This window comes from Pteropus medius, unplaced genomic scaffold (assembly GCF_902729225.1).
Source record: "Pteropus medius unplaced genomic scaffold, Ma_sr-lr_union100, whole genome shotgun sequence".
Taxonomy (NCBI): Eukaryota; Metazoa; Chordata; class Mammalia; order Chiroptera; family Pteropodidae; genus Pteropus; species Pteropus medius.
The window spans coordinates 25,778,243-25,792,405 of NW_024346667.1; the positions used below are offsets into that span (position 1 = coordinate 25,778,243).

Below are 14,163 nucleotides of genomic sequence, written 5' to 3' on the forward strand. Positions count from 1 at the left end.
GTGTCATGATGATTTTTATTCATTTCTGTATATTTTCCGAATTTTTTAAATTACACATGCATTATGTTTATATTAAAATATATATATATATTACTTTTTGAATTATTTCACAACCTGAGGACACATAAAGATATTTTCTAACATTTATGTGTTCCTCTAATTTAGTTGCCTTCATCACCTGTTTTTTTAAGAGTAGAATATTACCTGATTACATAAAGATAGCACATGAAACCAGATCAGTGTCAGCTATTAAAATATATTCTTTGTTTAAAATGTGGATAACAATTAGTAAGAGCTCCTTACATATTATAGTAAAATATTCTAGTTTTTAGTTGTCAATTCTGCAGAGCTATGCAACAAAGATTTGTATGTACCATGACAGTTTTTTTTTAAAACATATTGTAAAATCGAGCACATAAATACAAAAAGTATATAAAATAATACTGGGGTTAAAAATAATAAAACAAACATTTTAAAGACTATCACTAAAAATTAAGAAATAGAACATTCTTTATCAGTACTTTAAATGCTGCCCTTCACTTTATTCTTTTTCCAACTTCTCTTGACTATTTCCTACCTATGTTCTTCCTAAATAAATTTGGGACTTATTTTATCAATTTGCAGAAGAATCTCTGCTCATTGGAACTGAATTGTATCTACAAATCAAATTCACGAAAATGTCAATTTATGCAATTAGGTTTTCTTATTTAATTACATTTACTTAGTCTTCTTTCAACTAAAGTTTGCTGCAAAGATGTGCATTTTTGGATGAATTAATTCCTCAGGCATTTTAATAATATTTTAAAACTAATTTATACTTGTATACAAATGCAATTTTGTTAAATGTTCACATTATATTGCTTAGGTCTTTTGTAACTTACTTTTTTTTCCTTTATTGATAAAAATGTGTCAATATTTTTCCATTATGATGGAGATTTATCAATTATTCCATGTAATTCTGTCAAGGTTTGAAGGATATTTAATGTATATAAATTTGTAATTATCATATTCTAGGAAATGGAAACTTTTATCAGTGTGTAGTCATGCTTTATCTCTAGTAATATATATGACTTAAAGTCTAATTTGTCTGATATGACTATAGCCACAACGGTTTTTGTTTTTGTTTTTGTTTTGGCCAAGAGCAGAGGAGGAGAAAATGGATAGTATTTGCTTTATATACCTCTTTCTATCCTTTGTCTTTTGATTTTTATGTGTCCTTAAGTTTTAAGTGCAGGTTTTAAAAATAGCACATCGCTATATTTATTTTTTAATACAGTCTGATAATCTTTCTCTTATAATTAGTGAGTAAATTTCATTTATATCTATTATAATATTTTAGATTTATTCCCATCATTTTTCTGGGCTTATTTTGGATTATTGCTTTCCTTATTCTATCTTTTCTCTTCACTATTTTGGTGGTTATATTTGTTTTTGTTTTTTTTAGTAGGTAGATAGCTTTTAACCTTCCTACTTAATAAAGTATGAAATATAACAATATATTTGCCTTCTTCCTGAATACTGAATGCCTAAGTCTGATCACATCTCACAACTTTTATGCTAGTTTGGTCTAATATATTGGATCTACTTATCTACAAACAGGATATTGATATCATTCATTTTTAACTTACTTTTCTTTCTTACTTGTCCATAATTTCTTGTTTCTCTTTGACTTCTTTTAACATATTATATACAGTTATTTAATATTCTGCACCTGATTATTTCAACATCTTAATTTTGTGGGTCTGACTCTGCTATCTTTTATCTTTTGTTTTTTGCTGGCATTCAAATCCAAGCTTGTGTGTTTGTGTTTGTAATTTTAAACTCTGAGCTCATTTTTCTTGGAACTTTAACTTGGGAGTTCTTGGAGGCCTCCGTAGGAGGTGTATTCTACAAAAGACAATATATATATATTTGTACTTAGGGAATATTGCCAACATAATATCACTTTAAATTTGATTATCATTTTGAGGGGGTTTTGGACCACTAAGCTACACTACATGAGATCCGGGTTATAGTTAAACATTTTAAGGGCAGACTTAGTCTCCTTGCATTCAGTTCCAAATTCTAATCAAGAAAGTTTATTCCCAGGTCACACTTACACTCAAGATGGAGCATTTGGGAAAGATAATCAGTGGGCTTTTCCATCATGAAGGGAAGGAGAAAACAAGAGTGGAAAAGCAGAAAGAGAAGTAAGATAATACAGTTCAGTGAGTGGAATGTTTATTTAAATGTGTGTGTGTGTGTGTGTGTGTGTGTGTGTGTGTGTGAGAGAGAGAGAGAGAGAGAGAGAGAGAGAGAGAGAGAGAGAGAAGAGAGAGAGAGAGAGAGAGAGAATTTTGGAAAGAGAACATAAAAGAACAAAAAACTTTAAAAAGTAGTAGAAAGGTCAGTAAACCTTTAGGAACATCAGTAAATGTTGAACTACATGGGGAAAAGGAAAGAAAGTTACTTATGTAGAACACCTACAATGTACCAGGCACTATCTACACAGGCTGTCAGTGTTAGGTCATTTAATCTTAATGGCATTATCAGGTGAGTATTATTGTCTTCATGAATTCCTCTATTTTATTTTTGTAAGTCCAAAGCTGCACTGTCTACTACAAAGTAATTAGTTACATGTGGATATTTAAATTTAAATTAATGAAAATTAAATAAAATTAATATTTAGTTTCTTATTTGTACTTGCCACACTGCATGTGCTCAATAGCCAAATTCTAGCAGCTACTATATTGGATAGTACAGAGAGAAGTTTTTCATCATCACAGAAGTTCTTTCTATAGGACAGTACTCATCTAAAGTGCCCCATTCAAAGAGATTCTTAACAAATTATTTCTGATGATTCTGAAAAAGCACTGTCTCTGGATGTTTATCAATTTCCAAATTTATTTTTTAGCATGAATGCAAAAATGTTCGACATATCTTTCTAAAGTGAACATTATGTCTGACAATATTTGAAAAGACACAAATAATTCAAATAGATTTAATACTTCACTAAATCAGTCAAATGTGAACTAGCATGTAAAAAGATATATAAGCTTAAATCAACCGAGACTTAATAATAAAAAAAATGTACACACCTACAAATATTTGATGTTTCTTAACTAGATCGGGGGAAATTTCTTCAAATCATGTAATATTTTTACAGAGCTTAAAAATAAGGCACTAACCTTTATTTTATTCTTTAGTTATAAAGAATTCAACTAAAAGTGTAAAATCTTAATTTGAATTTTCATTATTTTAATTCTAAATTTTAGATTATATGTTATTAATTGTAAACTATTTTCTCCTATTTTATTGGCACGTTTGCTGTCTTTTCTCTTGAACATCATTTTCCTCTACTTCTATATTTTATTAAAACACCCAACATAAAATCCCTAAGAGTCTTTTCTCTTTGTAATATCTTAAATGCAAATAAATATGGATTAAGAGTCAAATAAAACACGTCTCCCATCTCCTTTCAATAGTCTTATACGCAGAGAATTCTGGTGACAATAAACAGCTATGCAAATATAATTCCAGGCTATAGTCTATGATAAAATATGTTTGACTTCCCTTTTACTACACTGAAGCAAAAAACAACAAAATATTATCTGGTGTTGAGGTTTTAAGATAATTACTATGACATATTTTACTTTTTAAACTGATTTTTCAAAGTTAAAGTCTTCAGATTCTATAGAACGTCAAGAATCATTGCAAGAGGAACTTGCAAACCTGTTAAGTAAAAACACCATCATAGACATTCCATCAGGGAAAAGACATTGGGCAAGATGTCGTCAACCTCTTTAAACTCCAGGGAAAAAGGCCAACTTTCACATTAGCGAATAAAACAGGTTATAACTGAGAAGTTCAAGGTGTCTCTGAAATCAATTATTTTCCTCTTAAATCCTGTAGACTATTTCTGTAATGTGAACTGAAATACTCATGGGGAAGAACACCAGGTACTAAAACTGCTCATGTCTATAACTGTCACTCACAGAAAACTCTCTTTCATATTCTTTCCATTGGCAATTTTTAAAGATTCTGTAATACCATCTCCATGTCACTTGTGAATTGGAGTGAGAACGGAAATTATGCTTTGTTTTTAAAGAAAGCCAAAAACAAAACAAAAATAAAAACAAAAACAACCCTATATATTTTAGCTAATCTTTTGCCCAGAGCTTAAAAAGGATAAATTCTAAACTTTCTGTTTTTTAGTCATAGATGTTCCATGAATTTTTGATCTTGGGAGGATTTCAAATGGACTATTAGGAATCATCCAAAAGTCAATATAGGACAGACTCAAAGGACGTCTACCTACAAGTTTTCTGAAACACACTAAGTAAACTTGGATTTTTCTTCTATTTATAATATGCTATATTTAAATATTTTGAGTTGTGCAACTGAAATACCTTGAATTACAGTGATTTGTTTTTATTTTTTGTTAATGTATATCATAAAGTTGGTACTTTATGTGTACTAACCCTAAGTATAGAGCACAATGAAATTTTGCATTTGTATACACCCATCTATGCACCCAGATCAAAATATACAGTATTTTCAGCACCCTGTGCTCACTATTTCCTCTTCCCAGTCAATTCTTCCTAAGAGGTAACTACTAGTTAGACTTCTACTACCTTCCATTAATTTTGCCTCTTTCTCTAGCTTCATATGAATATAATAACCAACAGTATATTTTTTGTGTTTTGCTTCTTTCCTTTAACATAAAGTTTTGAGATTCATCCATGCTGCTGCATGAACATGTGATCTTCATTCTTTTTTTTTTTAAATGTCTGTAAAATCGTCCATATATAGTTTATCAATTGCAGCATTTTTTACATGAATAGTTTTAAAGAGTATTTCTTTGTATAGGAGAGAAGGTATTTGAAATTGGAAAGTAAAAGTAATTTTGAACATACGTTAGGTACGTTTAACTTTTTGAGAGGAAAGCATTGATCAAAATTTTGTTTGATTTTCCCAGGGCCTGTACTATGTAACTTTGCACATATTAACTACCAGGATCTTATTTTATTTATAAAGGAAAGATATATTTCAAAAATGTAGTTCTTTTTTTTCTGGTGACGATAAGTCGAATCAGTTCAAGATATCTCAGTGCTTTGTTCCAATCACAGTGAATACAATGTCATAGAAAGTCATTTCCCTGACTATCCTAATATTGATTTAGAATTTCTCTTTCACATCACAGAGATGACTTCTTGTACCCAACTCAAGTGATAAAGGAAGCATTCATTTACTACCTGACTCACCCCATAAAGCCTCATTTTAGTGTTTCTTCTGATTCTCTAAACACTTACGTCTGTGGAATTACTGCTAAAATATCCCAGTTGGAATTGTGGAAGGAGTGAGTGGTCTTTGTAGCTATGTATCATTGGAAAGTAAAGTTATTTCTGAATATTTTAAAATAATATTCTCTTAATAAAACATGTAGTTAAAAAAAGTATATGCATTCCCTCTCCTGAATTCATAGGTGTTTTTAAACTTTGCATTTTAATTAGATCCACTGAATGGTAAATAGCTTTAGCTTATCAAGTATTCTCTCCTTCATGTAATACTTTGTAAACAGCTCAAGTCCACTTGAGATTATTATAATGTTAGTATAAGGTAGTAGGCATTTTTACTTGAAGTGTACGTCAGTAGTTATTTTTTTCCCCAATGTAATGCTCCTTTGTATTTTTCCATTCAATTCCATGTGGGTTAAGGAGAAAAAAGGCAAATTCAGTGTTTAATCCCAACTGCAAAGTGAAGAATGTATTTTAGCAAAATATTTCTATACAGGTACATACCCCCACTTATACAAATAAAAGAGATCATCTTGTAACAATTGTTTGAAATCCCTTGTAACCAAGCATTGAATTTCAGATTTCTGCAGCTGAAACAACAGCTGATTCCTAATGCATACTTCTTCAAACATGGCAACATGGCAAGCATGCTTTTATTTAATTTCCGAGATGTCTTTCATTTTCAAGACATGTTAATGCTTAATGCACACTCATGATTGAGAAGAAACAATCTTTGAGAAGCAACTCTGGCGTCAAACTGAAATCACAGTGAAATGTCTGTTTAAAGAACTGTCACAGGACTGCAACAGCACTATTCATATACATCTTCACTCACTAATAAACTCTGTTTCCCAGGGTCCCACAAATTTCCAAATTTAAGCAGCCAGCATCCACAGACACGGTTCACTTTAGAACCAATAACCGAAATACCTGAAAAGCAGGCACACCAAGTACCTCTATTTTTGAATCATAATCAATTTTCCACAGCATAGGCTCTCTAAGTGTGGCCCTAAAAACAGAAGCATCAGCATTACCTTAGGATTGTGAGAGGTATGAACATTCTCAGGTTCTACTCCAGACCTACTCAGAGACAAGTTTGTTTCACCAAGCTTCCAGGGGACTATGATGCATGCCAAGGTTTGAAAACCACTGTTTCATGGAAATACCAAACTAAAAGAATATGAAAATGTCTAGAAGAAAAATCAATGATCAATAATTAAACTTTCAATTAAATTAAGCAAAAGTCACCAGACTAAATCAATATAATTAAAACTTTCCTGTTTTGCCACCCCTTGTGAGAAAATAGAATAGGTTTTATCTCCCAGAGATAACAACTACAACTATAATAAAATAAAATACCATGCAATTAGGTTTTCCTAATTGAAAAATAAACATATGAGGCATCAGGTTGTAAAGATAAGTTATTAGGCTCCAATAAGTTATCGTTGGTGAGGGCATATGTTTGAAATCCCTGGAGCACAATGCTCCATTAAGAATTCAAGAATTAGTGACTTCTGTGCAGCCACATTAGTTGCTGTGGAGAGACAGACTGATTATGATCAGTGGGTGGATTTAGATGGCCACATACCAAAGCAAGCACAAGGCTCACCTGCAGAAGCTTCTCTTTTCTTGTCTTTCTTTTACCTTGTCGAAACGCTCTACCCCAATTTTTTTTGAGGACTCTGAGGATTCTTCTTTCACCACTCACTTAAATATTGTTATTCTCCAAAGATCCTCATAATTGTAGTTTCCTTTTAATCATTTTTTCAGGAAAAATCCCTTCCAGACTTGAAAGCGCCTTTCCTTGGGCTGATGCTTGAATTCTCTGCTCATCTATGTATTTTCTCCACTACGCTTATCGGGGGGCTCTGCCCTTACTACCGGCAGGCCTGTAGCATGAATGAAAGGCTTTAATTTAGGAGTCACATGTTAAAAAAAACCAATTCTTGGGCAATAGGCATGTTGTTTTTTCCACTCAACTTTATAAGCAATATATTAATGTGTTAATTGCCATCTGTTTGATGTCCTTTTTTTTCTCAGTTGGTCCTGTAGTCTGGGTGAATGGAAAAGAGTAGGAGGGATGAGAGCATGATTAGCAACTGCCACAAACTCTAAAAAGGAAAACAAATTTGAACAGAACACTGAGGGAAAGTCTCACTCGTGTCTCAGAGCCCCAATCCCTTTTTTGTCCGTCTAGCACCTTCTCTTTTCCTGTTAAACGCAGCATCCTCTTTTTGGGGGTAACTACTCCCCTCCCACTCTAGCTGTGTGGCTCAAGAGGGCACCGAAATCCTATTACCCTGACTTCTCTGGCCACTGGGGGTTGACACATGACCCATGATGTGACAACTGACATTCTTTCTTAAGACTGATTGAGTAGAGAGAGGCTTACTCTCTGGTGGGAAAGATCTGAAGATATCAACAGATGCTCACCATGGCCGCAACTGCAAGAAGAAAATGAAACCATTGTGCAGAGAGGAGGAGAGATGGGAGAAGCATTCTGATGTCTGGTCCTTTCTACTCTCATTCTCAGGTAAATGTTCCCCTTCCCAATTTTACAGACAGATAAACCTGCCCACCATGGTCCGAACAGTGTGTTCACTCACGATCAAATAATTCCTTACTAATGAAAGAAACACCTTCTCAACCAATTAAATTCCTGTTGGACTAAGGCGATAAGTGTTAGAAAAAATGCACTTCACAAAATTTTGGAAAAAGCAAAAATGTATATCTAACAAATAATAGGATGAAAAAAATTTGTAAGCTTAAAAATGGAAGATGATACTAAGGAAATGCCAGATAAAATGGAAAGACAATATGAACTTCAGTTTGTTTAAAATCTTAAACAAAAAGCATAGTGGGTAAAACAAATGGCACAATTTTGCTAAAATTTTTATAAAGAGATTACTATGTAAATGCTTATATAAATTGATAAAGGATAACAATAATCTCAGTAGTAGATTGGATCAAATATATAAACAGACAATTCACAAAGAAAACATAAGTGGCTAACAAACATTTAAAAAAAATGTATCACCAATAAAAGGAAATGCAGGACCAATTAAAGCTTTTGGTCGAATATTATATACTCTGTATGTGTGTGTGTTATAACACATACATACACACACCCATACTTGCATGTGTAATGTATATTCATACACATTTTATGGATATGTAAACTACTATTTTGGAAGCAGTTTAGTACTTTTTCCAAGCAGCTTTTTACAGTCTCCATTCCATTTATCAAAACTTCATTTCTAGGACTCTATTCTGAGAATATAATTCAAGATCACCCAAAGAATTCTTATGCCCAAAGATGATTGTACAAGTGACAAATCCATTTAATAAATATTATTAATCAATTGAAATAATGCTAATGAAGAATTTATAGTAAAGTTATGAAAATGGTTGTTTCAATGTAAAGAAGTATTATATTTTTATATAAAGAATGATTTCAACTACATTAAAATAGATATAGAACAAATAGTGAAAATAAATATACCGAAAATTTAACGGTACTTAACGCTGGATAGTGAATTTTATTTTCTTTTTCATGCTTTTCTGTATTTTCTCCACCAAGTATTTATTTTTATTATAAATTGTTACATGAGAGACTTAACACTTTCCTAACAGTATTTTAAAAACGTTTGCTTCTGAATTACAGAAAGGACTCTGAACTGATCAGTCACAGATTCTCCAGGTTATCATAGTAAAAATTTGGTTCATCCCTACAACTCTCTCCCTTCAGTACTACACACATTTCCTGCACTGCTAGCTTCCTGCCGTGCTATTTTGCAAAACAGTGTTTGGAGAGAGAAAAAAATTGCATATATGCAGATACTGAGTAACATTAGTTTATTTCCAACTAGGCAATATAATTGCAAAAAAACCCACAGCTAACCAAAACCCAATAACAACTCCTGATCACATAAAACAAATGTCCATTTCACTAATCGCATGCTGCCTGGAACGCTCCTTCTCCATGGTAACTACCTGGCTTTTCTAGATAAGCATTTCTGATTCAAGTACACAATTGGCACTCCTGTCCCAGCTTGCTTGACCTAGTTTAGCAGAAGTTCTGCAGCCTGAATTTGAAATGCTACAGCTGAAAGGAAATTTCAGATTGAACTATCAATTAAAAAGTCTTTTCATTGTATGTTGGCAATTTAACATCGGTCAACAAACGTGTTTTTCAGCGTCAGAGATGGCACTGATGTCACTTGCGTGAGCCAAGGATCTGGAAATGGGAAGGTGAGGGGAAAGGCACAAGGAGATACATTTTAAATCCATTTTTGTGTTTAAGGAGAAAATGAGACATGTAGCCTGGGTGGAGGTCAGATTACACTGGCTCATCCATTTCACACAGAGTTGAGAGTTCAAGACCAGCACCATCTGGACCACCTCACCCCAATCACATCACGTCCTCGTTCTCCTCTTCTCGCCTGTTCCCTTCCCTTCTTGCGCCTTTGTGATTCCAGCTTTCATTCTACCTTCCATCTGACTTTAGCTATTCCTATCCTGCGGGTGACAATTAACACATGATTTTAACTTAAAACTTTTAAAATGCCAATTACTATATATCCTCTGGGAAACTTTCAAGAGGGGTCATAATTTGTGTAAGACTGGCATAGCTATGGGTTATGCAAAGTGGCTTACTAATAATAAGAAAAACTTTTTACTAGTGTTTATGAAGTAATAAGTTCAAGGAAAACCCAGATGAGACCTCGATATCTAATTCAATCTGCTGTGATATTTGCATTTTATAATGACATCTATAATATTTCACACTTTTTCTATTTATTTCAAAATAGCACTTCAGTCATAAATACCATTTCTGCCCATATCTTTGGCAACAGAAAATTTCCACAAGAACTGAAAATGTTAAATTGCTGTTTGTTTCACAATCTCCTATTATGAAATCCTCCATGATTTGAGAATAAGTCAAAGGAAAAGGTCACAATTTATATTGAAAGCCAGGACTACATGAGGCGAATAGCATCTGCTGAGAATATTAGTATGTAAAAGACATAATTTCTTTTCTTTTGCTTACTTTACTTTTATAATAACGTATATGTGTGCATTGCATGTAAGTTTTTAAAGGTCAAATACACATATATGACATATACATGAAAAGCTGTGGTCAGCTTTTGGTCAAAATATGTTTTTAGATAAAAATGTAATTTTAAAATGTTAAGAATTTGTACTGTATAATGAAGTGAAAGAAGCAACACTATAGATTTTCATTTGGTCATATCTGGAGCTGTTTCTTTCTAGATTTTACAAACTCTCAAGATGTGTTTTGGCTAAATCTTATCAATTCTGTTCATATGCCAAATTGCATTTTTATTTATACTTAGAAATGCACAAGTTTTAAGATTTCTAATACCACTAACCAGGCCATTTTGATGGATTTGAGTCTTGAACACAGTCAAGCTGATTTCTAAGCCCATGCATTACACCACTTTTAGTGGCTTCAAAGAAGAGGAATCCAAGGACCAGAGTGGGTCAGTAACCCTCACAGCACCCATTACAGAGGTAATCAGTGGAGGAGCTGGAATTCAAACCCATATTTGTCCAACTCTAAAAATACTGACTCCATTCTCAGACTCTTCTGTTGATTTCTTTGCATGTTATCTAATACTTTGCTTTTTTTTTTTATGACATTACGTCTTTATTTTTCATACAAGGTGCCATTGTACTAAACTGCTAAACTATTGAACTATCCTGGTTGGTCATCTGTAAACAAGCTTTAACATTCATGGCACTATTCTGCCTCCAGATTTTCTGAGGACAAGGCACAGCATGCATTACTGCTAGCTAACTGGAATGCTACACTAGAATATATGTAAGAACAACTCCTACAAAGCTTTCTGTAGTCAACTGTATTTTAAAAAGAGATTAATGAATAAACAAAAACTAAAATTGCATTACATCTGCTCATATTTTGATATAAAAATTACTTTGACTCACTTAATTTTGTTATACACAAGGCCCTGATTACTTTTTGAAGTAGTTTTGGTTGAAAATAAACCTATAAAATGACTAAAGTAATTGCAAATAGCACACATCTGAGAAGCCAGTAAGTAACATATTTGAAAAAAAAAAAATTATAATGCGATTAGAAAATTGTTTGCCATAACTACATATTATTTAGGGGGAAGAAATTTTGCAGTATGATATAGAAATTGAGATGAACTAAAAGTCAGAAAACTCAGGATCTGTTTCTGGTTCAAACAGTTATATGTTGTATGACTTGGGGCAAATCACTTCTTTCGTCCTTTTTTTAAATTTCCTTGTCTATTAAAAAACTATTAACAAACACTTTAGGATTATGAGATGTTGAAATTATATAAGGAGGTTAAAAATAATTTTAAAATTCTATAATATCATAAAATGTTAGTATCTCTTTTTAGAATTTCATTATTTATTGCAAGAAATAAATTTGTACAAATTTGAAATTTTGAGGATTTCTTTGAAATAAGAGTAAGAGTATCTATGCTAGAAAATGGTCAGCATCATTTTTTTAAAGTTAAGATAGACTGAAAAGGCCACAGTTGCTAACCAGATATATTCATGAATAAAGAAAAAACATAAATGTTTTGCTTGTTTGTCCAGAAAGTGCAGTAGTAACGGCAACATTATGACAAAGTTCAAGTTGGCATTCTACCTTAAATCTGAAATGAATGCATTTTAATACTTTTGCTTTAAAACAAGAATTTTAAGAATTTGGATGTTTTACTTTTATTACAACATGTTTTCACAAGTTTTCTACTTAAGCTCATAATACTTTAAAAACTCACAAAGATCCTAGTGACAATCAATGTACATATTTATAAATAAATTGTCTCCATAGTTATTTCTTTAATACCTGAGCAACCATATTGCAGTTTTGAAAGACCTTTTTTGAGGTGGACCTCCAAAATTGTCTAGTAAAAGTACGTGCTACATGTTCTTATTGATAAGGAAAGAAAGAAAAATAACAGGGCATCTGTTATGGGTAAAGCTGGTATTGGTTGCATAATCCACATAGTCTCATTAAATCTTCACAATAAACCTTGATGAGTATTATTAGCCCTAGTGTATAGAGGCTCGGAGAGAGGAAATACCCCATGATGATTACACAGCCTCCAGTGGAAGAGGTGGGATTCCAACCCTCATATACCAGGCCCCAAGACCCAATTTCTTTGCAATTGGCCACAGTTAAATTTTTCATGCTTTTACTGTTTCACAGTGTAAGACCTTTCCTTCAAAGATGTCAAAAGATTTAGGGCTATCTGAATCTCCCAAAAATTTTAATGATTTTTGGTCTATGTAGATTATTATAAAATACTAGAATGTCATAAGAGACATTGCATAAAAGTACCTACTCCTTTCACAGAAAAATCATGGGGATGATCTGCTTCATAACTAATGCAGAGGTTTGGGGACATGAGCCCATCAAATGAAAATGAAATAGCACATATCTTTTTCAATCATCTTAACTCCCTCTATTTGCCCTTTTCGTGGCTAGAAAAAGTAAAGTCTATCTCTAAGTAATATGTTCAAGGGAAATGCACATGTATTTACCAAGAACAAAGTAGTAAACGTTGTCTCTATGGGTTGCTAGAAATTACTTATTTCACAGCAACCATATTGCACTCAGAACTGCCTCACTCCTATTAAACGAACAATAAAATGGTACTTCTGAAAAGAATGTCTAGAGCTTGAGCAATAACACTGTGAAACTAAGTAAGGAGATGCCAGTGGGACCAGATGTTTGTAATTACATCTAAACTGCTGGCACGGCACTGAAAAATTGGCTGAAAGGAGAGAATAAAACCTGAGGCTGATCAATAAGCAGGAGATTACTTCTTATATAGTTCTATGAGCTTTTTTGGCAAATCATTAACATGAATTACATTGATCTTCAAAAAAAGCATATAGACCACATCAGATGAGTGAAATAATACCTTAGTATGATTTTTTAAAATAACACGTGGTTCAACAAAAACTCTTTACCTTCATACATTTTCTCCTTCCTGAATGGATACTGAAATAAAAGGTCCTTAATGATATTATTAATAATATATTTATTAGCTAATACTATTTTATAATTAATTAACTTCAATACAAATTTTACAAATAAAAATTTTTTTGGATACTTAATATGCGTCAGGTTGTTTTCAAAAAAGGTGTAAGTTTATTATATCCTGACAATAGCCCTTTGAGATAAGTGGCGTTATTATGTCCATTTCCAGATGAAAACACTGGATTGCAGGAAGGGTTAGAGACTTGTCCAAAATTGCACAGTTAGTAAGTAGCAGACTCATGATCTGAAACCGTAGGTCTGGGCTCCAAGCTCATGCTCAGCAGTTACACGGCACGACCTCCACGAGAGGTTTCTGAGCAGCTCTCGCGTGTTAGGCACTTTGTCACATGCTATCCACAAAGTTTTACTTGACCTTCCCAGAAACCTCCCAGTAGCTGTGATGATCCTTGTTTTACAAATGGAGAAACCGAGGTACAGAGGACCTAACTAATCTGATCAAGGCCCACAGCTACTATGTGGTGAAAATAGAATGTAACTCAGGTTTTTCTGACCCCAAACCTATTCACTAGCTATTCTACAATGCTTTTGCTTTGCTCATTACTTTCTCAGCAATTTTACACTAGTTGCATGATTTCAGATGCCAACATATTTTGGAAATAATCATAAGATGAAAAACAAGGCTACACATGTATTTAATAATTATAACTCACTCAAAATTACAATAAAACAATGTCTCCCCAACTGTACCACTGCTCACTTTGTCACCCTCCGACACCAGCTGTTCTGACCACACTGTTTTATATATATATCACATGTTTCAGAAAGCACGTCACCTTTCCTTGGCATACAATTGTCCCC

General features: G+C 32.9%; 1 protein-coding gene across 15 annotated transcripts in view; it reads right to left on the reverse strand.

Moving 5' to 3' along the window:
- Positions 1-14,163, reverse strand: part of MARCHF1 (membrane associated ring-CH-type finger 1) — a 576,629-nt gene that overhangs the window by 194,351 nt on the left and 368,115 nt on the right. The gene's annotated exons all lie outside the window — the stretch shown is intronic.